Source organism: Motacilla alba, chromosome 2 (genome assembly GCF_015832195.1).
Source record: "Motacilla alba alba isolate MOTALB_02 chromosome 2, Motacilla_alba_V1.0_pri, whole genome shotgun sequence".
Classification (NCBI taxonomy): Eukaryota; Metazoa; Chordata; class Aves; order Passeriformes; family Motacillidae; genus Motacilla; species Motacilla alba.
The window spans coordinates 86891661-86917697 of record NC_052017.1 but is presented as its reverse complement, the minus strand read 5'-3'; the positions used below and the strand labels follow the sequence as shown (position 1 = coordinate 86917697).

At 39.9% G+C, this 26037-nt stretch overlaps 1 protein-coding gene across 5 annotated transcripts in view; it reads left to right on the top strand.

Annotated features, from left to right (window-relative positions):
* Positions 1-26037, top strand: part of PTPN3 (protein tyrosine phosphatase non-receptor type 3) — a 158074-nt gene that overhangs the window by 26455 nt on the left and 105582 nt on the right. The window contains exon 1 of one of the 5 annotated variants that reach the window (XM_038163426.1): positions 12758-12933. The exons of 3 other annotated variants lie outside the window; for them this stretch is intronic. The gene's annotated coding sequence lies outside the window, so the exon portion shown is untranslated. Of the gene's footprint in view, positions 1-12757; positions 12934-26037 lie in introns of those variants that run through there. One more of the 5 variants, XM_038163432.1, reaches the window with a different exon arrangement.

Sequence of the window (26037 nt, the reverse complement as noted above, 5' to 3'; positions counted from 1 at the left end):
TAAAAAATACTGTGTGTGGGCATGTATGGTCCTTTGCCTGCATTTTAAAGTGGAGTAAATCACAAATCTGTCTTCTGTGTAAAGGAAGATTTTTTTGCATTACCAGAAAAGAGCACTGTTGTCTGTTTAAAAAAGTAGTTTATGCCATTATGAAACAGAAAGGCCTGGTTTCTCAGGCAGTCAGCATCATAGAAATTTTCGCTATGACTCAGCTTTACCAAGTCATTTGAGTTCATGCTCAATTTATTTTGTTGCATTAATCATTTTCAAGTTGTCCTCAGAAGTGACTGACAGGCAATGCTTTCCAGTGCTTAGATCTGTGGTGTCACTTTCTAAGTCTAAACTCTCATATTGTCCCTGAAATACAATCTGGAGGAGTGACTTCAAGATATTGAAAAAACATGTCCCATAGAAAACTTCTTACTCAGCTGGGCTGACAGTGATTTTTATTTCCTGCATTTCATTTCTCTCCTATGATGTGTAGAGTTACAGAGCAGTTTTGTCTGACAAAAAAAAAAAAAAAAGAAAAAAAAAGATATTTATTATTTTCACTGGAAATATAAAGGCAATGAAATGATGGTTCCTTAATGAATTTTTTAAACTAGCCCTTGAACTTACAAGTGCATAGAAATGTGTTTTAACTTCATGCATATGAACAGTTCTCTTCAGTTTCCATGGGACTCTTTATGGGCACAGAAGCACAGAATAAAGCACCTGGGCATGTGCAGTTTAGAGTCCCTAAGTACATAATGTGATTTTTTAATACCCATTTCAACATAAAGATACTATTTTTTTTACCAGGGAGGCTTCTTATTCCCACCCTCTATTAGAATAGAAATAAATAAGATTATTATGAGACTAAAACAGTTATTGATTTTTAATGTATACCAAGACCTTCCTGATTGAAAATTTTTATGAAAATCAATCTTCATATTTTATACCCTTGGCGAAATGTTTTTTTCAGCATGAAATATTATATTGAAACAAGTTCTCTTTGTTACACAAAGTACAAAAAAATATTTCAAAAGTATCTACCTTCATATGAAAATGGCATAAGTTTTGCTCCAGTGTTATATAGATTACCACTGTCAATTTCTTCCAATAATTCTTTCACAAAACTCACCAAGCTCCTTATTATAAGTCCATCAAAAAATTAGAGCTATAATATTTTACTTAAGATTCTTTTTCTAGGTCTTCACTATAAAAAGTAAACAACTAGTTCTGAATATTTGCATGCTTTTGATGTGAAAATCTGTGCTAGTTCCATTAATATTTAGGCACTTGGTACTGCAGGTATCAACCAAACTTTTGCATGAAGTTTGGTATTGCAAAGTTAATGGCAATAGCATTCTACAGCTGGCACCCCACGATATAGTTTACATACTAAATACTTCTATTCCAGCATGGGCTACAAATCTTATTTAATTCTACACTAAGTTATGAACATCATGAAAGTGGGTTGTTTGAAACTGCATGCCCTTAAAAATACTAGATTTTCATGAGTATGTGTCTAAACATATAACACACATGTCTTCCATGGTGGCAATTATCTCAGTGTGTGGAAGAGACACTAAGATATTTAACTGCAAGAGATACCAGGACAGACATGGGAAACCCCTTAAAGGCATGCACAGGTTACAGACAAAAGGATGCATTGCCCTCTCTGTCACAAAACTCCAAAGACTCCCAGACAAATGTGACTTGCAGGAAATGCCAGTGTTGTTGTTAGGGCTCATCACATAAGCACGGGGAGATCACAAGCTCTTCAGCACTAGCTTCAGGCCTACTGTATCTCTTCCATTTTTTTTGAGCTACACTTCCTGAATTTCACAATAGATGGGAGAAAAGATTTTTATAATCTAAGGTCTATAACCTCAATGCTGGTTGTCAGCACAGTTGCCAAGAGTTTCTTTGAGTTAGCATGTTCAATAAATTCTATTGAACATGCTAACTCAAAGAAAGTCTTGCATGTAAGAGTTGTCTTGGTATTGACAGGAAGAAATCGGCCAGACATGCACCCTCTCACATATAATATTGTTATATTTCTGTACTACTTTTATCTGCTTTTTTATCTTTTGCCTTCTACCTTTATGTATATGTTTTCAAGGTGAGGTTATATACATTCCAGATGATCTGAATAGCAACACAGGACAAGTTAAATTCAGGTACAGTTAAAATATTCCCCCTTAATTACTTCTTTGGTGTCATTATAATCAATGAAAACTGTTCCATTAACAAGCTGCCAGAGAGCTTATAAACAGCTTGTGCTAAACCAGGGATTGAAGGGCAGCTTAAACTCTGAGCTCTATTGCTCTGACAGGATGAGCTTGGACAATGCTCCACAGCAGTTACCCATGCCAAGGGGCAAACCCTGCGCTCTCATCCTGTGCTCCTAAGAGCAAGCCAATTCATTCAAGCTGGAGACAGGAGAAAGGCTGGCTGGACTGGGTTCCTAATATCTTTTAAATGCCAGAAGCTTTTTGAGGTTTATCAGTAAATTATGCCAAAATTTCCAGGGAAAGAAAGCTGCTGTTTGTTTCATTTATTCTGAAAAATAAATAATTGTTTAAGTTTGTCTCTACAGACATTTGCAGCAGAGTGACAATGAAGGTCCTTCTTATCTCTTTAGAAATATGCATATGTAATGCAGGAGAGAGGAAATGGGAAAAAAATAGGTTACCTTTTTTATCATTATTTTGAAGTTTCCTTTCACTTTTTCAAATATGCAAAGAAAATCTCTTGAAGTTGTGTGACATATTTTTGCATATCAGCACTCAGAAGCTTCGTATAGCAATATATCACCCCTTAAACCCACAAACCTTTTAGCAGTCTATTTGAATTACTTTTTCACTTCATGCAAATCATGACTGAAATTAGAAATGACCTTCAGAGACAGCACTGCAAATGATTGGAAGAACATATGCAGTGTAGTCTCTGGGTTTATATTTTCAAAGGACCTTGTAAAATTCTTCACTTCCTTGCCTGTGCTGTTTTGGTGGCCAGCAAAGCAGAAGTCATTATGTTTGTTTTACCTCTCTAATGACCATGCTTTGCCAGACATGTGTCTGTAAGATACATCACAGTTCTTTAAAAACAAATTGTGTCATGTAGTAAAAAAAAATAGTTTAAAAGCATTGTGTCAAAGGCTATTTCTGTTCCCAGCTGTTAAAATCCTAGCACGACTTTGCTATTTTCTTTGCCTTTAGAAAGCTGCTGATCTTATATTAGTAAGTGAGCCTTACTTTATAATTGGAACAAATGATGAAATACAGTGAAATCAATAGTAACAGTGTTAAAATAAATATTGTGCAGAAAAATAAATGTTACTATTTATGAATCAGGAAAGGTCACAGGCTATAGAAAATAATGAGCGCATTTATCTGAACTACTGTATCAGAGTCAAACTGAAAGCTCTCTGATCTGAGTCACCCCTTTGCAAATGCTTCTCTCTTATATTGCTTATAATGGAAACAACTTGTGTAGCCTTTGCCTTCGCTGTCACTGAGGCATAGCTGTAGGACCCCATCATATAGCCCTCACTCCCCTTTAATTCAAGTGGAGCCTTGTCTGATGATAACTATTGCAGCAGGGAACTATATTTAAAACTCAGTGACTCATTCATCTTATGCCCTTTTTTGGAGTCATTAGTGGGTCATATAACTGTATATATTCCATTCAAATTTCCATTTATATTCCCTACCTATAATTGTAGCTATTTTGCTCCAAATAATTCTCTGACCAGAACAGCAGCCTCTATCTAACCCACTGTAAGCAACAACTGCCACCTCCCTTTTTCCTCACCCCGCTTCCCCCACTTTATTTTGTGGTCTGTTCCTTGACAATTTTTTAGCAGAGTCTTATCTGAAATTTCCAGATAGCAGCATACCAGGTTACAGCAGTGTTCAGCATGTGCTACTTGGGGCTATTGACTCATAAAGAAAGGTTTGGAGGAGAAGCATCAGGAATCATTTGCACAAAGGCCAAATATCCTACTCTTAACAGCTTAATTTGTTTCTTTACATACTTATAATAGTCTTTTAGCAGCTAGAAAATTTCAAAAATTCTTTTGCTTTGCCATTTGCATCCAGTAAAGAAGTTACTATCTTTTTTTCTTTTCCTTTTTGAATAGATATGAAAATTTAAGGTTTGTTTCAATAACAAACATATCAGTTTATACAGAGTCTTATCATGCCAAAACATCTTTATGGACAAGCATCAGCAATGAGATCAGCTCTGCTTTGAAAACAGTTTTTGTTAGCTATCAGGCTTTACAGAGATATAGTGCTGCCAGAGGAAAAGTTGGTGATTATGTCATATTGTAATTCAAGAATTATAAAAATTTCACATGGAGTGGAAGGCAGGAAAGGAAGAACATGAGATGGTGCTATATATGGTGCTATATATTTGTTTATTTATAGGGATGGTAGTCAACTAAGAGTACACAAACTCTTCACATCAGCAAACTAGCTCCATTCAGGATCCATATGCATCTCAGCATCAAAAACTGCAGATCTCAGTGGAACTAGGTGCCTAGTGGCATCCAAAATCCTTGTTTTGTTCCTACCTTTCCTAATAAAATGGCAGAACACGTATATGTGACCCTTTAAAAATCATTATGTGTCCTGTGTCCTCCTCCACCATCCTGAAGACTTCAGAGCCATTAGATGCCACTCTAACCACATGTCAAATCTAGAAATGCTGGCATTAATTTTTTTGCTAGAAAAGTAGGAGATAATAATTAGACTTCCTTCTCTAACTAAAGCAATTCTAAAGGTTGCTTAGGCACCTGGTCACTCTGGGGAAAATATGTCTCACTCTGCTTGGAATAATTAGAAATGAGAGCACTTGACTGCAGTGCTGGGACCTGGATAATAAATTTTGTTCCTATTTACTCTGGACAGGAATGAGTCAATCTAAGTATCTAAAGTAGCAACTCAGAGCCCGTTTTCCTATTTTTGCCTTGCAAGGACATTAGCTTCACTGCAAATTCCATCACAAGGTGATTCAAGGAGAAGAAAAGTAAACACCATTGTCTGGATAGCTTTGTGCTGCCTCAAAGGCTAACTTTTGAGAAATCATGTTGAACTTAATAAATGGTTTTGTAACAAAGAGGAAGAAAATCAGGAGGCTATGTTTCTTCTCAAAAGTGGCAAATATTTTAACACAGTTCAGTAAGCTCCAAAAAGATAGCTTTGTGACAAGGAATAGGTAATATTCCAATAATAAATGGGATGTTGTAATTGAGGAGTTTGCCAGGAGGTCAGAATTATAAATCTGAATTATTTTAACACCTTTCAATTGATCTCTTTCAAGCCTTCTCTATGTATGTAATCCACAGAATGATGGTAGTCTTTTCAGAGCATCAAATCATTTCTCATGAGAGTTAGTTCATAAGTATGAACAGCATGAAAAGTCAGTGACAACATGGGTATCTAGGAAGTCTAAAGTGGGATTTGGATTAAATCTAAAACTCCTGCATCTCAATCCTTTATGTTCACCAGACAACAAATTAAAGATGTCGGGGCTGCACCTGGGGTTGCCAATGCACAGTCTATGTCCCTTGAGCTCCACTCCTGTCCAAACTCATGTTTTCAGTAACAGGGTTGTGAAACCACAGCTTGGAGAATACCTGGTCCTGATTAGAATCCAGAAATAAGGGACATAAATCTTACCTGCATGCAAGAACACACTTGTGGAAACAGATCCCAGGTGAACAGAGGTGCCTCTCTGGAGCACCTGAGGCAGAGATATGAGATTGAACAGATACCTGTGTAGGGAGCACTTCCAACCACTGCCACCAGCATCTCTCTGCTGAAGACAGTGACCAAGCACTCCTGATTCAATGTGCTGACATAGTTCTCCAACACAACATGAACTGGAAAACTTTCCCTACATACTCTGTTGAAGCAGCCCAAGAGCTGAATGTAGGATTTTACTCCAGAGCCAGGCATCTGTGAATTCAATGCTACAACATTCAGCTTGTAAGTTCTTTGATACACTCTGCTTTTTTGTGCCTGTCACAACAAATAGCACCAGACATATCTGAGATATGTTTGGAGGGCTCATAGGAGGTTAACCTCTCCAGCTGTTTTATATCCTAAATACCTGGAGCAAAACACCTCATAGTTATTGAAAGTTACTCGAAGTTCATAGTTAAATTTAGAACTTCTTCTCATCCCTCCAAAAAAGGAACTCATTAGTATTTTCACTGTATAGGTTTTTAAAACATCAGCCTGCAAAATCAATTAGTCTAGCCAAGCTTTTGACTTCCCCAGACTCCAGACCTAATTCTTTATGTCTTCTCCCCTTAGGTACATTATAACCCCATAGACTGAATTGTGCTGAATACAAAAATGCTGAGGCATTTGCACACTTCATTAAGAACCTCTTAATAGAAGTATAGTAAAGGGGGGTTTTGTGCTTGGCTTTTTTTTTGTTTTGGTTTTTTTTGTTTGTTTGGGGTTTTTTGTGGGGTTTTTTTTTGTTTGTTTGGTTGGGTTTTTTGTTTGTTTGTTTGTTTTGCATTGATTGTAATCTTTAGGAAAAAAAAAGCTGCTTTATTACTCATCTCCTGAAACATAGTTTCCTTGTCATGGGGTGGGAGTGGGTGGGAAGAGAGACCTGGTTTTTGGGTGGCAGGTTTTTTTCCCCCATTTTTGGGTGTTAATCAGCACCATTGTATGATAACACAGGCAAAAGGGAAGGCTTTTTGTTCCATTCATATAGGACACCAAGTAACACAGAAACACTACTGTCACTAATTGGCCTGTGTGCCATCTGTTGGAAGGTGCTTTTGATTTTCACAGTGGTCACAGCAGTATCACAAGCTATGCAGGCAGAAACAGTTACCCAGTTAAACCCCCTGGGTAGAAATGGTTAACAAAGAACTTGCGAGTGCAGAGTTCTGCCTTTTTGAAAGAGGAGAAATTAGGAGAAATTCTCCTTTTTGAAATTAGGAGACTGGTCCAGCCTCTCTTAATTCGAGTGATTTTATAGGATTTCAGGCAGTGGTAAGACATAGGATGGCAGCTAAATCTGGCCTACCCTGCAATATAAATCAAAAGAGCAAAATAAGCTTTCGGGCTTTTTTTTTCCTTTAGGGGACATCTCAAGTCTCATCATTAAGGTTTGTTGGTTGTCTGCTAAATTCAGAACAGTACATCTCAAGGAACCAGGACAGTGACATGTTAGGTTTAAAGATTTTTATTCCACCTGGTTTATATACATGTGAATCAGGAAAAGAAAAAAAGAGAAGGCACTTACTTAATATGAGACTAAAAATAATGTATTGCAGCATATTCTGAGTTGACTTAAATATCACACTTTTCAAGACTGTATATAGTGCTATTTTACTTATTTTGGCCTGCAGCACAGTGTCTGTACTAAAATTTGTATGCTCGCCCCTCACTTTAAAGCTAACACAACCAGTACAAAATTAAAATGGACAGCCTGATCAACAACATTCCCCACCCACATCATGCAAATCAATCAACCAGAACAACAAGAAAAGTGCTCAACACTCCCTAAAGGCTCAATTCCGTATCTTTTAAGCTTCAATTAAAGCAGCTTTCTTCAATGCTCCATCTCAAATTCAAATGATGCAGAACTTAAAATGGACTCCTGTTTTACTTCAGGGAGTGGTAATTTTGAAAGGAACGAAGTATGTTTTACAGAAAATTAGCATAGTACCATGTTGCTTCTCTTGTGCAGCTATATCAAATACATATATGCTGCGTTCATTTAAATAAGATTCATTTAAATATGCTTTTCATGGTTAATTGCTAAATGTAAAATATTTGCAAATTTTAGACAAAACAAAAATTATTTGACACTTCTTTCCTATGAATCATACTTTTTGATTAAAAAAGACATGTCCTGGAGTGGGGAAATACTGTTATAGGTGAATGAAAAAAAATTATAGGAGTTCCAGCAATATGTCTCCATCTTTCGTAATTTACAATTGTTATATATTACTAATAAGAGGAAGCTTTTGAGTGGCCATAAGGAGCAGTAAAGGAAGACTATGCCAAAATGATAATTGGAGACGAACACTTGTCAGTAACAGAAAGGCCAATATTCATGTAAATACATATTCAGTATACCACTGATCAGATAATCAAAGTAGATACAAAAATGATTACTCAATTTTTTTTATGCACCTACATGCAAAGTAATTTCCCAGCTATGTGTTTTAATGTATAGAAGTTAAATGGCTGAGTTGATTGTACTTTCACTGTTTCCCTTAGAAATACTTTTTTGCAGCCTGGTACAACTTTCACTGTTTAGGTGTAAGTGCAACACTGTAGGCATATCCCCAGCTTCAATTTTTTCCAGCACCCTTCCAGTCTGTTTAACCAATATTTCATGATACACATTTCATGAATCAGCACATGACTTACTTCATACATGCTTGTAAGTAAATGCAAGCACTTTCAAAAATGTCAGCCAAAGTGTGGGAGGAGGATAATATCCACGAAGACTGTGCAAGCACATAAATTACTTTGGCCAGACAATTTACTGTCTAACTGCTGGGAACATTCACTGGCTGTGTGTATTCACACTCCCAGCCTGTATTCATTTAAACTGGTGTTTTGTGATAATGAGAACATACTTTAAGCCACTTAGGATTTTTTTTTGAAAGTTCACAATTGGTTTGTGTTTTTAAATGTCTTGTGAACTTGAGATAAGAACAGTGGTTAGAACTTTAGTGTCTCTGGAAGTGGAGAGAAGTTTATTCTGTGCTTGCATATGCAGATCTACCTATAAGGCAGAGTAACCACAGCTCAGATTGCCAAATATTTTTCTTATAGAGATCCTGCTTTTGTTACAACTATGCCAGAATGTAATTATTTGGGATGAAGTTTCACATCATGAGTTTCTGCCTCTGGCTGAACTGATCATAATTTTGCCTTTTCAAGAAGAATTAAGATGAGGAATTGCTAATTAAAAACAATCACACAAACTCCCCATTTGTAACCATTTTTTGAGAAATTTTAGCATGTCCATGATTCTGACAGCAAAGAGTCTTTTGTTGACAAGAAGGAATTCCTCCTATATTTGGCTGTTTAAGTTCTGAAAATCTGTATGTGCTTGTGTGCAGATATTTCATGGAATCATAGAAGCATTTGGGTTGGAAAGGACCTTAAAGATCTGGTTCCAACCACCCTGCCGTGGGCAGGGACACCTTCCACTTGACCAGGTGGCTCAGAGATCCATCCACCCTCCCCTTTAACACTTCTTGGGATAGAATATGGACAGCTTTTTACAGTTGCACACTTTTCCTCAAATCATTACTGGCTAACCTAACTGCAGAATTTATCTATATTAAAAGTAACTCTACTCACGTGTTTTTTCCTCATCTGGTTTTAATCAGTACCTGATCCCTGGCTAGGCAGCTGCTCAAACTGCCCTCAGAGGTGTTTGTTACTGTGACAGCACTTCTGGGTGATGCTGAGGAAGTTACTCCAGCTGGACTTCTTTCCTCTGATCAGTAACTGAGTTTGGTTTTTTGTTTTTTTTGTTGTTTTTTTTTTTTTTTTTTTTTTTTTTCTGAGTAAACTGACTAGAGGTTCAGGTTGTGATTTTGGTTTTTTTTTTTTTTTTTGTTTAAAGAAGTGCTCAGAGATGTGAATAAACACACTCAGAAATTTAGTTGAAAAACTGTGTCTTAGATGTTTTCAGCTGGATACTCAGGAGGATGAGAACAGACATCCAGTCTGTAGGGATTAACATGTCCAGTGAAGGGTGAAGTGGCCGTTGAAGCACCCAGTGAATGGGAGATGATCCTGCAAAAAAGAGAGGATTTTTTGTGTAATTACAGAAAATAATAATGCCTCAGCCACAAAAGGTGAAAATAACAAACATAACTTTTATCCTGTTGTTTTAATGGGGTTTGTTTGTTTGGGGTTTTTTTTTCTGAGAGGAGTAGTGGTTTTCCTTTTTAACTTGAGGTTGTTATTCTCATGGAATTAGCATCTTGTCCACATTTTTGATTGTGTGATAGGAAAATAAATTATACTAAATTAATTAATACTTACCTAATTTAGCAGAACTTTTACAAGTAGGTAATGAGTAGAGGATTCACATACAGAAGTGTTTGCTATAAGCAGATATCACATAGGGAAGGACAAATTATCTCTTGGTGAGAGACAGTGCTTCTATGGTATCCTGTGTGTGGCGATCCTAGGTATTAAATTATTTTTTCTCTTCTATGGTTTTAATCACTATAGGATTCTCTGCCTTTCTATAAAATCAAGGAATTTGGGAAAGTGCTTTCCAAGAACAGAATTTTTGAGCTGAAAGTAATTGTGTGCAATAGAAAGCTGTAGTCTGTTCCTATTTAATCTGCAACTCCCAATCAAAAGTGGGGGTTACTATTCTTCACTGGCATGACCGATAGCACCTGATGAAACACATAATAGTTTTTACTCAGGGGAAGACTGGGATTACATATTTCCTTCAAGGTCCAGTAGTGGAATTTCTGATGTTTGTAATGAAAGAGTTTTCTGCTGCACAGCTTTGGACCTGAGTCCAGGAACCGTACCACTAAATCAAAAGCCTGATGCACTCGTATTTCATCTCTTAAAGTCATCAGGCCCTGACTGTGATTAATTGTAGTGGATAGGCTCTCATGCCTCTGAATTAATGCTCCTACAGAACTACATGGGACTATGTGAAGGGCAAGATGCAGTAACCTTCAGTATGGAAAGCAGCAGCTTGGCCCTTGGTGGTGTGTTCATTTTGTCTATTTGTTATGTAGCACCGTTTTCCTGCACTCTCTCCAAAGGAAAAGATGATGACTATTGCTTGCAAAGTACTTTGGAAAATGCCAAGTATCAGTTCAAAGAAAATTTAACTTCCTTCCATGGGACACAAAGCATTACATGGGTCTAATCCTCACTTATTGAGCAGTAGAGGTTCTGGTGGAAACACATTGACCTAAAGGGCTGATTTGGGATGGCAATGCCAATGCTTTTTAACACTTATTGTTCCAGATTGAAATAAGCTCACATTCTGGAGTAATGTTATAGAATTCACAAATGAACTAATTCCCCCTCTGAAGCTCAGAAACAGTTAAATGGAATGAAGCCTGTCAATATTCCATAAAGATTTAAATCCATGGAAAATTAAGTTTATGTACCTTTAATAAATGACGGGAGATTAGATTTTTAGACGGTTTCCTCAAACATTTGGGAAAGATCACTTTTTAGGGTAGATATTAGTGAATACGAGCGTAAGATAGAACCATTCAGAGAAGGCTGTAGAAAATCTGCAAAATCCTATGAACCAGCTGTGCTGAGCAGCAGTGGGCATTGTACGTGGTGGGAAAATCTGTGACATAGCTACACTCCTCCCAAAACTCAAATTCAGATAGACAGTACTGTGTAGATGTGCTCAAACTGGCTCCCATTCTTCTGCCTTCACCGGAGCTGATGCCTTCATGTTACTTTTCCCAAACTAGCCAAGAACGTGGCATCCCAAGAAATGGCTCACTACAAGGGCAGTACAGCTTGCATCTGCAATGGCAAGAGCTAAGTTGCGTTTCGGAATGCCCCATCTCCACAGCAGACATATTTATATTGTGTACTGCAGCATAGAGGTCCCTGAACTAAGCTTGGAAAGGCAATTTGGAATTTGAAACAATACAGCCATGTCAAGGAATCGCCTGATAAGCTTTTCTCGGGCTTGTCTCTGGGTTTTTTTTCTGGATCTGGGTCTCTTGCAGGGAGCTTCTAGCGCATCGGTTCACTCTCTCCCTGCTCCCACCCCTGCATTTGAGTTGACAGAGATGGCTGAAGGCAGGGGCCAAAACAGATCAGGAGAGCACCATTGAAGTTTCACACATTTTTGAAGGGTTTTTCTGAATACTTTAACCCGACTGTTTCACTGACCTCATGCATTAGCACAAGGGCACATGGACCAAGCACCTGGAAAATTCTTTAAAACTGGAGAAAACACGGGGATTGCTCGGCCATTGAGGTACTCTGCTTCAGTTAATTAGCTCTGCAGTAAGGCTCAGATAATTAGCGAGGGTGTAGAGTTGCCCTGACACAGTTACTCCGCTCCCAGGACCTGAGCTGATCCCTGGGCACGGCGCTGCAGCGCGGTGCCCGGCGGGGAGCAGGGACGCGAGGCACCACACGCATCCCCACGCCTCGGCCAGTTCGCCGTGCCTCGCCGGCGGCCAGACCTGCCATCCTCCCGTGAGGGGAGGCGATCGGGTGGGCTGTGCCACCGGCTGCGGGCTGTGGTGACACCGCACCTCCTTGTGTCGGCCCCGTTCCTCCCCAGGCGACGGCACGAGGCACTCCCGGTTCCTCGTCCCGTGGCAGGGTCGGCCAGCCGGCGGTGTGGTACAGGCTCATGTCAGCCTCTGGAGCCAGCCACTGGAGCTCCTCGTGCCGCGCTGCCGGCGGGCACAGCCCGGGAGGAGCTGTGGGCAGGGAGGGACCCGGGCGGGACCGCGGCCACCAGGGCCGTGTGGGAACAGGTGGCGGCGGGGCAGTCCCCGCCAGGGCTGCTGCGGAGCGGGAAGGGAGGCGAGGGAACAGCCCCAATCCCGCCATCCGCGAAGACCCCACTCCCGTTCCCCCTGTGGAAACGGCGGAAAGCGCCGAGGGGCTCCGAGCGGAGCCGAGGCAGAGAGCAGCGGCGGGACGGGCGGGGCCCTGGGCCGGGCCCGGCCGGCCGCTCCCTCCGCTAGGGGGCGGGCGCGGGCGGCGGGCGCTCCTCAGCGCCCCGCCCCGCCGCGCCCCGCCCGCCCAGCCCAGGCACAGGAGCCGGAGCCGGCGGCGGGATCGGGATCGGCTCCGTGGTCCCGCGCTCCGCACCTGCTCTCCTCGGTCCGCACGGTGGCGGCGGCCGCGACGGCCGTGACGGCCTTCTGCGCCCCCTGGGGCAGCGGGGCGGCGGCGGCGCGGGGCGGCGCGGCAGGTACCGGGCGAGGCGGCGGGAGCGGCGCGGGGCGCGGGGAAAGTTGGCGCCGCCGGGGCGCCTCCGGGAGGCGGGGGCGGCGGTGCCGCCGGGGCCGCCCCCGCGCCTCCCTCCTCCTCCTGCTCCTCGGCGGGGCGGCGGAGTGCCCGGGCGGGCGGCTGGCCCCGCGCCGGTGCTTGGCTGTCCGCCGGCCCCGCGGGAGCGCGGGGGCGAGCGCTGCTCCCGGCGGCTGGCGCGGCTGGCGCGGGGGAAAGCGAGCGGGAAGGTGCGCGGCCGTGCCGGGCTGGGTGTCAGCCCGCCGAGCCGTGCCGTGCCCTCCGGGGCGGCGCTGCTCCGCTCCGCGTTGTCCCTCCGATTTCTGTTCCGCTCCGCGCCTGCTGTGTTCAGCGCCGGGCACGGGGAAGGTCCCGTCCCGTCCCCGGGTTCCCCTGCGCTCGCCTTTGCTGCCTGTTAATATAGGACGAGTTTGGCTTCTTCTCTATTCTCGTTTTTTTCCCCCCACATCGTTGTCAGAGCGCCCGAGTTCAGAGTATTCTCGAGCCCCGAGTGCCCCGGGCGTGTTTAGGAGACAGGGGAGCGCTGCGGGCGCAGAGCGGCCCTGCCCGTGCCCCTGCCCGGATGGGTCTGCCGAGAGATCAGAACCCCAAAGCCCGGAGATGCAGTACCACAGACTACTTAGCAGCAGCTGCCCCACCACGAAGGCGCTGGGGCCCCACAGTGGTTACTTTTCAGCGTTTTGGGTGCTGACTTGCCCTTTGGAGATACAAAAATATCCAGTATAACCGTAATATATCAAAGATATATACGATACATCCATATATGTCAAGTGTGACAACTATTTGCCTCACTGGTGTTATGGAACAGATGCAGCAGCAGTAAAAAAGGATGCTTCTTTTAATATAAAATTCTCATTCATCTTGCAGCACTTCTTGTTACCTCTCTTGAATGAACATATCCGAAGTAATTAGTCAGTCTCTCCTTCTGTTGCTCCTTGCTTTCCTCTCTTTCAAAGATACAGTTGGGATTTTTTTTGTCCTCCCTGCTATGATGGTCGCTTCCCTTGAGGCTTTCTTCAGCCTGTCACAAATTGCTACTGCTCTAATACCTATGTAACAGAAAGCAGAACAAATTAGTTCTTTAATGCTATTGAGTATTGGTACTCCTACTCTGTTAATCACAAACTGTCTTTATAGTAGAAATACATATATTACTGAAGTATTAATTTTGCACAGCGTTGCATTGAAAGATTATTTATGAAAAGTGAATGTAGATGTGTGGAATACTTAGCTTTGGAGGGCAGTTGCATTTTCACTTTTTTTTTTAAAGGAAATTTTTCTGAAACTAGTTGTACAAGAAGCAAGTTGTCCCTATTACCTGAGTGGGTTTGATCATAAGGGGAACACTCAACGAACAGAACTGTGGGGAAGAAGAGTCTCCTCTTCTAGTTGCCATATCAAGAAAGGCTTGCTCACCAATGCAATACAAATGTTAAAATTTTATGGTGGTGACGTTCTCTGGCATTGTCCTGTGGCAAAAATGTCTTGATAGGTTGGTGACAAATACCTAATACATTTTTGTTTTGTAGTTCATAAGAAAAAATGTAATACTCCACATAGTTCTAAGTACACTTAACATAACAGCTCATTTGAAGGACCAACTTGTGATGATAAGATTAATTTTGTTTCATTAAACACTCTAATATTGCTGGCAGTGGATTCCTGGAAGAACTCTTAACACTTGTCATCTCTCCCTCTGACTTAATAAGCATTTCTAATGTTCCCATATCAACTTTTTGCATATTCTAAGACTGGGACAGTTCATTATTTTAGGACATAAATTTGGGTAATATCACAGTGACATGTTTTACTTTACAATACTTAACTCTTTACCTTCATGCTTCCAAAATACTTTCAGTACAAAGTAAGATACTGATAAAGCTATAGTTAAGTGATATGCTATTCAATTGCAAAGCTCCATCACTGCTTCTCAATTAATCATTTTGTATTATTGGTGTAATATGCTTAAAGCAGTAGACAGAAGCAACAAAAAAGTAGTAACAAAAAAGCTAGTGGTAGTATCATCATCTTCTTGAATATGTACATGGCTTACCATGTGGTAAATCATATTTTCATCCCATCCAGGAGTCTAAAATATCAGCTAATTTCCAAAGACCTTGGGTGGACTGTTTTTTTTTTAGTAGTCAGTATTGTAGCAGAGACAGTTGTGCATAGTTTTCTAAGCTGTGACCTACTTTTTACACTGATGGGTAAATGATAGCTTTGCATAGACACTAGAGGAGTAACCTTACATAGGTACAAAACCAAAAGTGTTGTGCACAGAAGCCATTAATGGTAGATTCTCCAAAGTGGACTAAACACCCGTACAGTGAGCAGTTCTGTTTTGTCCCTTCATTCACAAGTAATATTTGGCATCCTGGCATCTATATATAGGGGTATTTGTCATTAAGCCTCAAACAGTTAAAAGTAAAATGTAGTTTAGTGGTGATGAGGACCAGAGTTACCAGTCTCATTGGTTTAAATGTGGTAAATATTAATTGTAAGTTTTACAGAAACCTTGTGGTGCGGGTTTGGTTTTAGTTGTTGTGAGGTTTTTTCGTTTGTCTGTTTTTTGACTGAGAAACACATTCCCTAAGCTTCAGAACTGTGAACTTGAGAACTGATTTCTGTCAGAGGCAGCACTGTGCTCATCTACTGGAAAGTTCGCACAGGAAAATGAGAGAGCAACATTTTTCAGTTGTTTTCCCGAAACTACAGCTTTGAGTATATTAAACAAGAAATATTTATTTTGCTTCCTCCTTGTATTTGTTGGTGTTTGTAGCATTGGTTTCTCTTCTGGCTACCTGTGTGTAGCAGGGCAGTGTACATTTTGTTCCATGATGTTGAGTGCATCATGTTGGTCAGCAAGGGAGATTTGGCACAACACTGATGAGAAGCCATAGCTCTGGCACTTTAGCCCCTGATGGAAGCATCCCATACCTTGGACTGGAGCATGGGATGGTTCATTTGAATAGGAATCAATCAAGTAACTCTGAACTGGGGTTGTCTCTTAAGAGGGAGGCAGAGTTTAGGCAACTTCATCCAGGAAAGGGGAGTGTCAGTATTAACTAGAAATGCTCTGCCTGCAATTTTGTCTTGGAGTTGGATGCTTTTCATGATCTGTGGTGTCTTCCTGTTCTCAAAGCCTAGAAGTCAGAAGGTTTATGTCGGCTTTCCTCATGACAAGTGGGAATTTATGGGAGGTAAATTATTCTTCTGTCGAGGTGTTTACTAAAGAGAAAGAGCAGGCACACAAGCAGTTGGAGTGGAGTAACAGATGTGCTGCAAGTTTCATCCTGACATACCTTGAGATAATTGATTCTAATCTCCCCATACCCTAAGATACCATTGCCTTCAGTCAGCAGGTACTGAACCTCACTGAGTAGTTCTAATTTCTATTATTAGCATTGTAATATGAAACTCAGTCACGTGCCCACTATGGGACTTTGTGTTCCTTCTCTTTCTTCTTTTCATATCCTGGCATTCACGAAATGCTAGAAAATCAGATACTATAGAAAACATTGTCTAATAGCTTGCTTTATAAAGCTTTTTTTTTTGGTCCTAATTTTTGTTCCTGTTGTCCAACTGCATTTACAGTCTTGAAGAGCCTTCTCCCTACAGAAAACACTGATACTATGTACATAATTTGGTTGCTTGAGTTGTGCTGAAATCTGGTCCGTGCTGAAGTCTGGTCATGCCTGTCTGCTAGATTTTGGTTTAGATTTCCAAACATTACACATGAGTAATGGTAACAAAGGGTTCCTGTCTTCTGGGTCAAGAGGAATCAAGAGAGCCTTGAAAACCTTGTAAGTTCTTGGTGCACTGCTGTACTGTTGTTCACCTGGTGAGTCTCACGTGCTCTTGGCTAACAAGTTAGATATGTCCCAAAATATGGGCTCTGGGCATACATTTGGAATACAGATTATCTGTCTGGTACTCTTCAGGAAGATGCGAGGTATTTTTTAATCAGTTTCCAGAAAAAAGTTGAAAAAGATACAAGCAGACCTCTATCTGCCTCTTCGCTGGTCTTAGAGTTCCTCTGGCTTTGTCTGTCACACTTCTGTGGTTCGAGAGGCTTTTTGTTTCACATTATCTTACTATCCCTTCTCAGCATGTGTCTCCATCCACTAAAAATACTTTGCCTTTTAAGAAATACAGTTCTTCTGTCCAAGAACTGTCACCACTGATTTAACAGGAGAGCAGATCACTACATAAGGAATGTGATGGCTCTCTACAGGCTCTAGGTCCCTAAGTCTGAACCAGCACATTATCCTAATGGCTTCTGTTTGAAATGAAAATCATTAGGAGTGGTCTTGTCCGATGTATCTCTCTGACTAAGTTCCCTCTGTTAAACTTCTGCAAATGTCTCTTCAATATGAAGATTTCAAAACATTAGACAGGTAATGCAGTTTTACAAATGAAACAGAAATCCCAGAAGCAGAGAAGCTTGTGCATGCCATGAGCATATGTTAATCTGTCATATTGGCTGTAATTTCATCAGTTCCCTCTCTTGGCAAGTTTAGGTTTGATACAATCACAGCAACATATGTTAGGTGGGGAGAGAGTGTCCTAAGCTTTGAATTATGACTACAAACACTTCTGAGGAGACTGTGGTTTTCAGAATTTGGAGTTGAGAGGAACTCTTCAAGATAAGTGATCTCAATCCCTTTTTTGGCAGGAGGAGTATTAGGCTTTCAAAAAGGTATTTTGCCAAAAATGAAAGGTGTTCTTTTCCCTGCATCACAAAGTCGAAATACAGCTAAGCTAATAGGTTGCATGCTTGTTTGTATTGACCAATTCAGTGAGTATGTTTCAAGAGGCAAGGTAGTAACCCTTGTCACAGCCACCTACTCTATCATCTTTGTCAACAGCCAGCTTTTATCTTACTAATTCAGCTGGTGGCTGGTGCACTCTGAAAGTGGTTAGGTAATTATTCTCAATCAATACTGTGTTACTAAGGTAGTAACTTACCAGCCACAGGTTCAGTCACTAGTTTTATTTTTGGAACTCTCCCATTGATATTAAGTGGTGTTGCTCATAGAAATTCATAAAAAGTGAAGCAAAAGCCAGTCCTCAATTCGAACCTGTAGATATGTGTTATCTGAGTGAGAGGTAAAGTTTTACGAGGAGTTCAAGAGGTTTTTAATAATTCAAGGTGAAAATAAAATCAGTGTGTTTTTATGTTCTCTGCAAGAAGAAAACTGGGTGTACAGAAAATTATTCCAACTCCTTGTTCTTCTATTGCAATGTAATATAAAACTGTGTACTATTTCTTTCAGTTCACATAACCTTTCAAACAAGATAAAATATTTAATTCTGATGTTAAAGTGGACAGTACAAAATATGCTTCACTTTAATATTTTCTGAAGAAGAAGTAATGCTAAAATTTGTGTGAAATTTGCCAGCCTTTGTAGCTGGTAAATACAGTTGCAGTGTTTTGGTGGTAGCTCTAATTTTGGTGATTCTGACAGGTGCCAGTAGTATTAACCAAGGCTTGTGCCTCAACAGTATGATTTAAAGGTCAAATTAAACATGCATGTGCACAAAGTAAAGCTGCCTGTTATGTTTTTGTATAGCACGATGCAAAAAGCCCCTTTTCTTTTCAAGTAATTTATTATTTCTTCTGAACCAGACTTTTTTCTTCTCTTAGCCTGAGCATGACTTTAAAAAATAGTTCTAGAGAAGGAGCAGCTATGAGCAGCTGAAATCAACGGTGAAGTATTTCACTACTAAGTCAAATGCTGTTTTATTTGCACTTTGAAGTATGAAAGCAGTTATGATTTGACATCTTGTTCATTGATTTCCTGCTATCCTCTCCCTCCACCCCCAGAGAGATTTTAATCTGGTGTGTGCAGTGTTACGGAAAGCCAGCGTTCATAACACCAAGCTGTGATGAGTAACCATGGCTATTTCCCTAGCAAGTTATGTGATACAGTTACGCTCTCTGGAATGACGCATTTTATGAATCAAAGCTGGGAGCCTGAGCTGTAACTTGTATACATGTGGGATTTCCTACTGTGGTGTTGTTCTTGTGTTGTTTGCCTACAGTTCTGTGACTATGGATCCTCTTGTTCAACACGGGGTGTTCCCCAGGGATTGGCCCAAGTATGCAGAGGTCTGGTCTCTGCAGTTTCATGCAGTTTTGGTGGTTTTTTCTTTTAAACTTAAGGTTTATATCCCATGTATGTACTGTGGTATTCTGTTTCTACATTTCTATCAGTCTAAATGCTTTTCATAATTTTTGTGATGTGGTTTTTTTTTTTTTTTTTGCATATTCTTGCATAGATGGGCAAGGATCATGCTTCTGGAACTATAATGGTGTAGATAGAGGCGCTTTTGCTTTTGATTGAGGCAAATGTGAATGTGTACTTGAAGTTAAGGACATGCAAGTAATTTTTTTGTTATGGTTTCAATGCTAGTGGTTTGGAAGAAGGTATCTTCTTGACTGTGTTGCTGGTTTCTAACTACCACATTTAGAGCCTGTAGTTACAGCAGATTGTACTTTGGTCAAGTTGAAGATCAGCAAGCACATGTTAAAGTACAGCTTGCCTTATCTTCACATTGTTCTTTCAGAGTATGTGAGTCCATGTTTACTGTAGGAAAGAAAGACATTTTTGAACAACCTAGTGAGCACAAGCTGTCTTTATTGGGTTTCAGAGGTTGTTGTAGGATTAAATAATTTCTAGTTGTTGCCCATTCTTCTAGTCATATATATATCTATATCTGTATACCACTAAAGATTTATTAAAACACTTTGGAAACTTGTTTGAAAACATTTGTCTAACATACTGGCCAACTGGGTGCATTAAGTTCATAGTTACGGTATAGTTCAAGCTTTTATGATGTCCCTGGCTTCTTATTTTTGGGTTCATTGTGTCAGTGGATTGTGTTTATTATCAAAAGACTTTAAGGGGATAAAATTATTGAACTCATAGTTTCTTCTCTCACATAGAATTGCCTGGACTACTGCTGTTTGGTTAAGATTTCCACCCTTTCCTATGCCCAACTCAATTTTAAGTCTTGATTCTCTCCATTTGTGAGGCCGTGCAGTTGTTTATTACAACAATCCTTCTGTTAATAATAGTGTAAACCTGGTTGCCATTTTAGTATCTGTTCTGCCCATTGCCACTTCCATCTATGATATTCTCAGATGCCTAAAAAAGATGTCACAATTTCACTTGATGTAAACTCATTGGTGAGCTTGACTTTGGGTAGAGCATAAGCCACTCTAAAAATAGTCTTTTGCATTATTCTATTAATAATTAGTTTGAAAAGAGATCATGTATTTTGGGAATATTTCTACACAAAGACCTTATTCTTTTAATGATCATAAACCTTTCTATCTTTACAGCATGATTTTGTAAGTATAGTTTATTTTGTATGATGCCTGAAAAGGTTGCTAAGAATTTAGCCATGCATGACCACTTAGTTAAAAAACTTAAGTTTTCCATGTATTTAATAAAACAATTTAAAAAATGCAATAGTAGAACAAGACGGCATAGACTGCTTCGAGAGGTATGCAGCATTTGATGGCTGTTTCATAGAAGGTTGCAAGCCAGTGATAAAAATCCAATACTTGTTTATAACCTAGAATTGTGGAGAACAGTTTGGGGTGTAATCAATGCTTTCTGGTTTACTCCAAAAGTATAGGCAATTTGAGGTATCACTGAGAAAATTCAGATGTGCAAATATTAGGCAACTCCTAATTTGTGAAAATACTTGTGGTATTGTACTTCGTGTATATAAAATTAACAGCTTTTAGTAAGACTGAACATAGGTGCAGGGTTTTACATTTGCAGCCATGATGGAGGTTTTTCCTTCTTCTTGCTTTCAGATTTGTTCAACTTTAGCAACACAGTTTTTCTTTGAAGTAGTTGCCAGGAAATTTTTGTGAGACATCACCATTCAGGGAGCACTAGAAACCAAGAAACCAAAAATCCCTGACATATTTTAGAACTCCCCCGAATACTCTTGTAGTAAAGCAGCTGTCCTAATTGTAGCTTTCTGTTCATTAAATTCAATGTTTTTCAAGTTTGTTCTCCAACTTTGGTTAATGTGTTTCCTTTTCACAAATGCACATCTGGAGAAAAGGTACCTATCTTTAGGAAGCTGTTGATTTGGCACTAGGCAGCTGATAAGGCTCCAGGATAAGGGAAGCACAGTGGCTCTTGGTGACTAGGAAGTGATTCAGTGTTTGATAGTGGGAAAAGCTGTGGGTTGTGTGTTTTGTGTTTTTTTGGGGTTTGTCTTATACCTCTTTTGAGCACATAGTGCTTTATTATTTTTCAGATAAATATTTAATCTTTCAATTCATTCATGTGATATGTGGTGCCTTTGACCAAAGGTACCAAATAACTGATGTATCATGTTAAGTGTCCTGTTACTTTTCAGTTACAGAGCCTGAACTGGCCAACAGCATTCTGCTTCTCGCCAGTGCTCTGTGTGTATCAGGTAGTGTTTCCCTGGAATGAGTTGGGAACATCATACTTTTGTTGGAACAGATTGCTTAGAGTTGCAGCCTCACAGTTATTTCTCCTTGTCACCATGAACAGAAGAACACAATTACACAGCTGTTTAAAATCACTAGTAAACTGGTAAACCCTGTTCATTACATGTTAATATATCTTGGCTTTAGATCCTGAGATAGCAGGACATTTGATTTTACTGGAGTGTCATTCATCTAACTATACTTGGTTTCTAAACAAATTCATCTGACTTGCGAGCCATCAAAGGTCTTGTGGTAATCAAACAGTGATGCAGTTGGGCATATTCAGAATTAGGTGAATATGCCCAACCAAGTGAATTAGCAAGCTTTGGAACAGGCTGTCCAGGGAAGTGTCCAGTCATCATCCCTGGGGATATATAAAAGGCATATAGATGTGGCATTTAGGGACATGGATGAGTGGTGTCAGTGCTATGCCAATGGCTGAACTTGATGATCCTAGAGGTCTTTTCCAGCCTAATGATTTTATGGTTCTGGTAAAGGTAGTGGATCACTAAAATAATTTCTTCTTTGTGTTGACTTCTTGATTCTGAAAACTCAATATAAATAATGTTTCTTCAAAACAACCCTCCATCTTCTTGGAACAAAAGGATTGCAGAGGAGTTATGATTGTTTTATACAGGAAACCAAACTTTCTCATGATGTGTTACCCATTTGCTTTAGCTTATAAAGGAGGACTCTAACCCTTTATTAAAAGAAGTTTTGAAGGATAATATGCTCTGAAAATACAATTTTCAGAGATTTATTAATGTGGTCTTAAAAGCAAGCCTCTAGAATCTATTGTGTTGGGGTCTAAAGTTAGCTCTGTCTCCAAGTACTCTCAGGAGCAAGTGATTTTGTTACTACTGTCAGTTACAACCTCTGTTACTTGTTAACCAGTGTGTGCTACGTTGGACTGACTTGGAGTAGTGTCGTGTTGTGTACTATGATCATTCTTACTTAGTTTTGCTTTTTTTTTTAACTGATTACCCAGGAAGTAAATCTTTCCCAGTATAAAACAACTGTCTTAAAATGTCTCTTTTGGGTGTCAAAGGTATCTGCCAAAGTCAATTACAAGCTGTGTTAACTGAGTATGAAGGAAATAAATCTTCATGTTGCTTAGTCTTGCAAGTGAACAGCACTGCGTCTTTATTATCACCTCATTACCAAAGGCAAAAGTAGATTTTTTTGGCCCATGTTTGTCTCTCTGCCTTCTGTCCCCCAGACATTAATGAACACTTTAATGTAACCACCAAACCTGGTCTGTGTCCTCCACTGCTTATCATCATAGAATCATTGAATGGTTTGGGTTGGAAGGGTCCTTAAACATCATCAAGTTCCAACCTCTGTGTTGTGTCCAGGGACACCTTCCACTGGAACAGGTTGCTCAAATCCCCATCCAACCTGGCCTTGAAAACTTTTATAGATGAGGCATTCACTGCCTCACCACCCCCACAGGAATGAATTTTGTCCTATTACCTAATCTGAATCTACTCTCTCCTAGTTTAAAGGCATTCCCCCTTGTCCTGTCGGTATGCTCATGTAAAAGATTCCCTCTCCTTTTGTAGTCTCTATTTAGGGACTAGAAGGATTAGTTTATTTAATTAAGTAAAATTACTTCTAAGGTCAAGTCACTATGCTTCTCCTTAAAACTCTTTTTACAGAAGTAGATAGGAGGCCTAAAGTTGTAGAAGCTCTGAAGAAAGTATTGCTGTAAGTGTCACCTCGGTTGTGTAGATGGTCACAGCACTGCAGCAGTCCCATGTCTATCAGTGGTCCTCAGCTGCCATGTGCCAGCGCCCAGAGCTGTGAAATGGCCTCTCTTGCTTAGAGACAGCTAACAGCATTCCTTGAAGCACGTTTGCTTTTCTTTTCTGGCAGCATGGAGAAAAACTGGCTTTACAGCCATCTGCATGTTATAAGGCAAAGTTGAACTTTTAACATGGGTAATAAAAAAGCCTGTTTAACTGGACTGATTAGAGGCAACTTCAAGGCAATCAGCAAATGTGCCTCTTGCCAGCAGATAAGGTTAGACAGCATGAGGTGCCTGGCTTTATTAATGTCCTTTTCCATTCATCGAGATCCCTTTTGGCAGTTGATGTGTGACAAGTAAATGAGGTGCAGGTTGGTGTTTCTTCATATGCTTAACGCAGATGTGCTATAGGTGACCTCAAGCAATACTGGGTCAAATAAACGCTCCACTCCTGAGTTTTGCTGTTTAAAAAGTGTGCTGGTTGTCCATCCCTGCACCTGTAATGCTTGATCCTCTTGGTTTCAACACATTTTGTATGTATAATGTCTTACAGACCTCCAGCTGGGAGCTACGTCAAGAGCTTAATGCCTGCCCTAGGGCTGGGGCTTCTGTGAGAGGCTCTGCAGATGTCTGTACTGCTCTGCCCACGGGGCAGAGAGTGAGCAGCTGCTTGACTTATGTTCAGTCACTACCTACACTGGTGCTCTCTGCATCCTCTGTCTGATGGCTGGGCAGGACTGGCAGTACAGAGGAATGTGTGGGATTCACAGAGGCCTGGGATCTGGGAGAAGAGGGGAAGGGCTCAGGCTTGGAGAGTTGGCAGCTTGGAACGCTAAGAGATGAGAGTAGTAGTAGGTGCATGCTCAGAGACATCTGGGAATGCCCATGTGACTCTCTTAGGGTAGTGGATAGTGTCAGAGGTACTCACCAAAAGGGATCACTGATATATTACCAAGTTATTTAATAATAAATATAGGACTTGACCAGTTACATCTATTATAAACCTATAGTTACTTGAAATAAATATTCTAAAGCCATTTAATTTAAGTATTCTACTTTTATTTGCAGGGTGCTTATGTTTACTGTTTTTTTCATTTTTGGGTGTTTTTTTTTTTAATTAGATGCCTATATATAAGGGAAAAAAATATTTGCTTTGAGAACTATATAACTCTGGGAATAGATTATGTAGAGAAGTATTGAAATCTTCCTTGCTGGAAGTATTCAAGGTTTGACCTGATGAGACTTTGGAAAATCTATTTTAAAGCCCTACTTTCAAGAACAGTTAGATCAGATGATCTCCAGAGGTCCCTTTCAACCTAGATTTTTCTATGATTCTCTGATCTAGGTCATATATAGCCATGTTTTTCTAAAATATTTGTGGTAGCATAATGGAAATGACATGAATCTTGTTAAAATAAAGAATATTTTTTTCTGTTGAAAATAAATGTGGGAAATCAGTCTGCCAGTGTAATACCCTTGCCAGTATGCAATGATAAACTTACTAAAAGAATTTACATTGTTGCTCTATATTAGAGAAATAGCTATAATGCTGATACTCAGTTATTTTTACTTATATGAGAGCAGAAAGAGCTCTTGCTGAGGTTGCATCCTGTAAGGAGTTTGCTTGATGCACACCATGCTGCTTGAGTAGTCTTTAACAAGCTAGTTTCAAACCTAATCAGAAAGCATTTGACTGTTAGTAGCAAAAAATTTCCACCTCCCCTTTATTATTGGTTATATGTAAATGATGAATGTCTGAATGAAGGTTTTATGGCTGATGGCACATAGTGTATGTATATGTATATATATGAAAATAACATGTATATTGATATGTTTGTTGCAGAACAAATTGAACATGTTAAAACAAGCTTATAAATGGTGGAACTATATTTGTTTCAAAACACTTTGAAGTAAACATATCATGTTTGTAGTTGGTTTCTGGGCATTTTTGTTGGTGGATTTTTTGTTTGTCTGTCTGTTTTCCAAATTGGCCAGCTGTAGTGGTTGACCTTTTTGGTGTAAATCTTTTTAGTTTTGTCCCAGCAGTTCATTGTAGAAATTGTTACAAAGTCAATGCAATCTATTGGCACTCCCTGTATGACATTTCAAATTAGCCTTTCAAATTTTGCCAAGGTAATTCTGCTGTCTACTGGTTCAGGAAATAACCCTGAGTTCTGTGGTGATGTCTGTGCATATACTATGTAAAATTAGTACTGAAGACCTAAAAATTTAGACCTGGCTTTCAGAGTGGAACTTCCATTATCTCTTACTGAAGATAACAAAATCCTGTAAGCTACTTCATGGGAAAGTATACTTAAATATTCAAAACCTTTTATGTTAACCTGTGACTGATTTGCATGTAAAATTAGGTGCAGGGATGACTTGGTTTAGTCATGATTTGACTTGAGTGTATTTAGCAAGTTTTAAATACTGTTTCCAGTGCTTAACTTTGCAGTAGAAGAGGAGTACGTATATATATGGATATACTTTACAAGCCTGTTTTATAATGACTCATCAGGTTCTTTTTAAATTTTTTTGTTTCTTTTCATTAAGCTAGTAAAAGTATTTCAAGCAGGGAGAAAAACAATTACAAGGTCAGCATTTCTCTAAATGAAAACTTTGTATTTTTTTTAACCTGGTGTTGCTAATGATTTATTCTTTTCTTTGTTGTTTGTTTAAATTATTTGATATCTTTATTTTCTTTGCATTTAGATCAGCCCTACTTTTTTGTTTTCCTGGCACCTAACCGCTTTAGGACCTGCTCTTGAAGTGGGCAGAAAGATGTTTGCATTGTGCTTGCCTTCCAGAAGAGA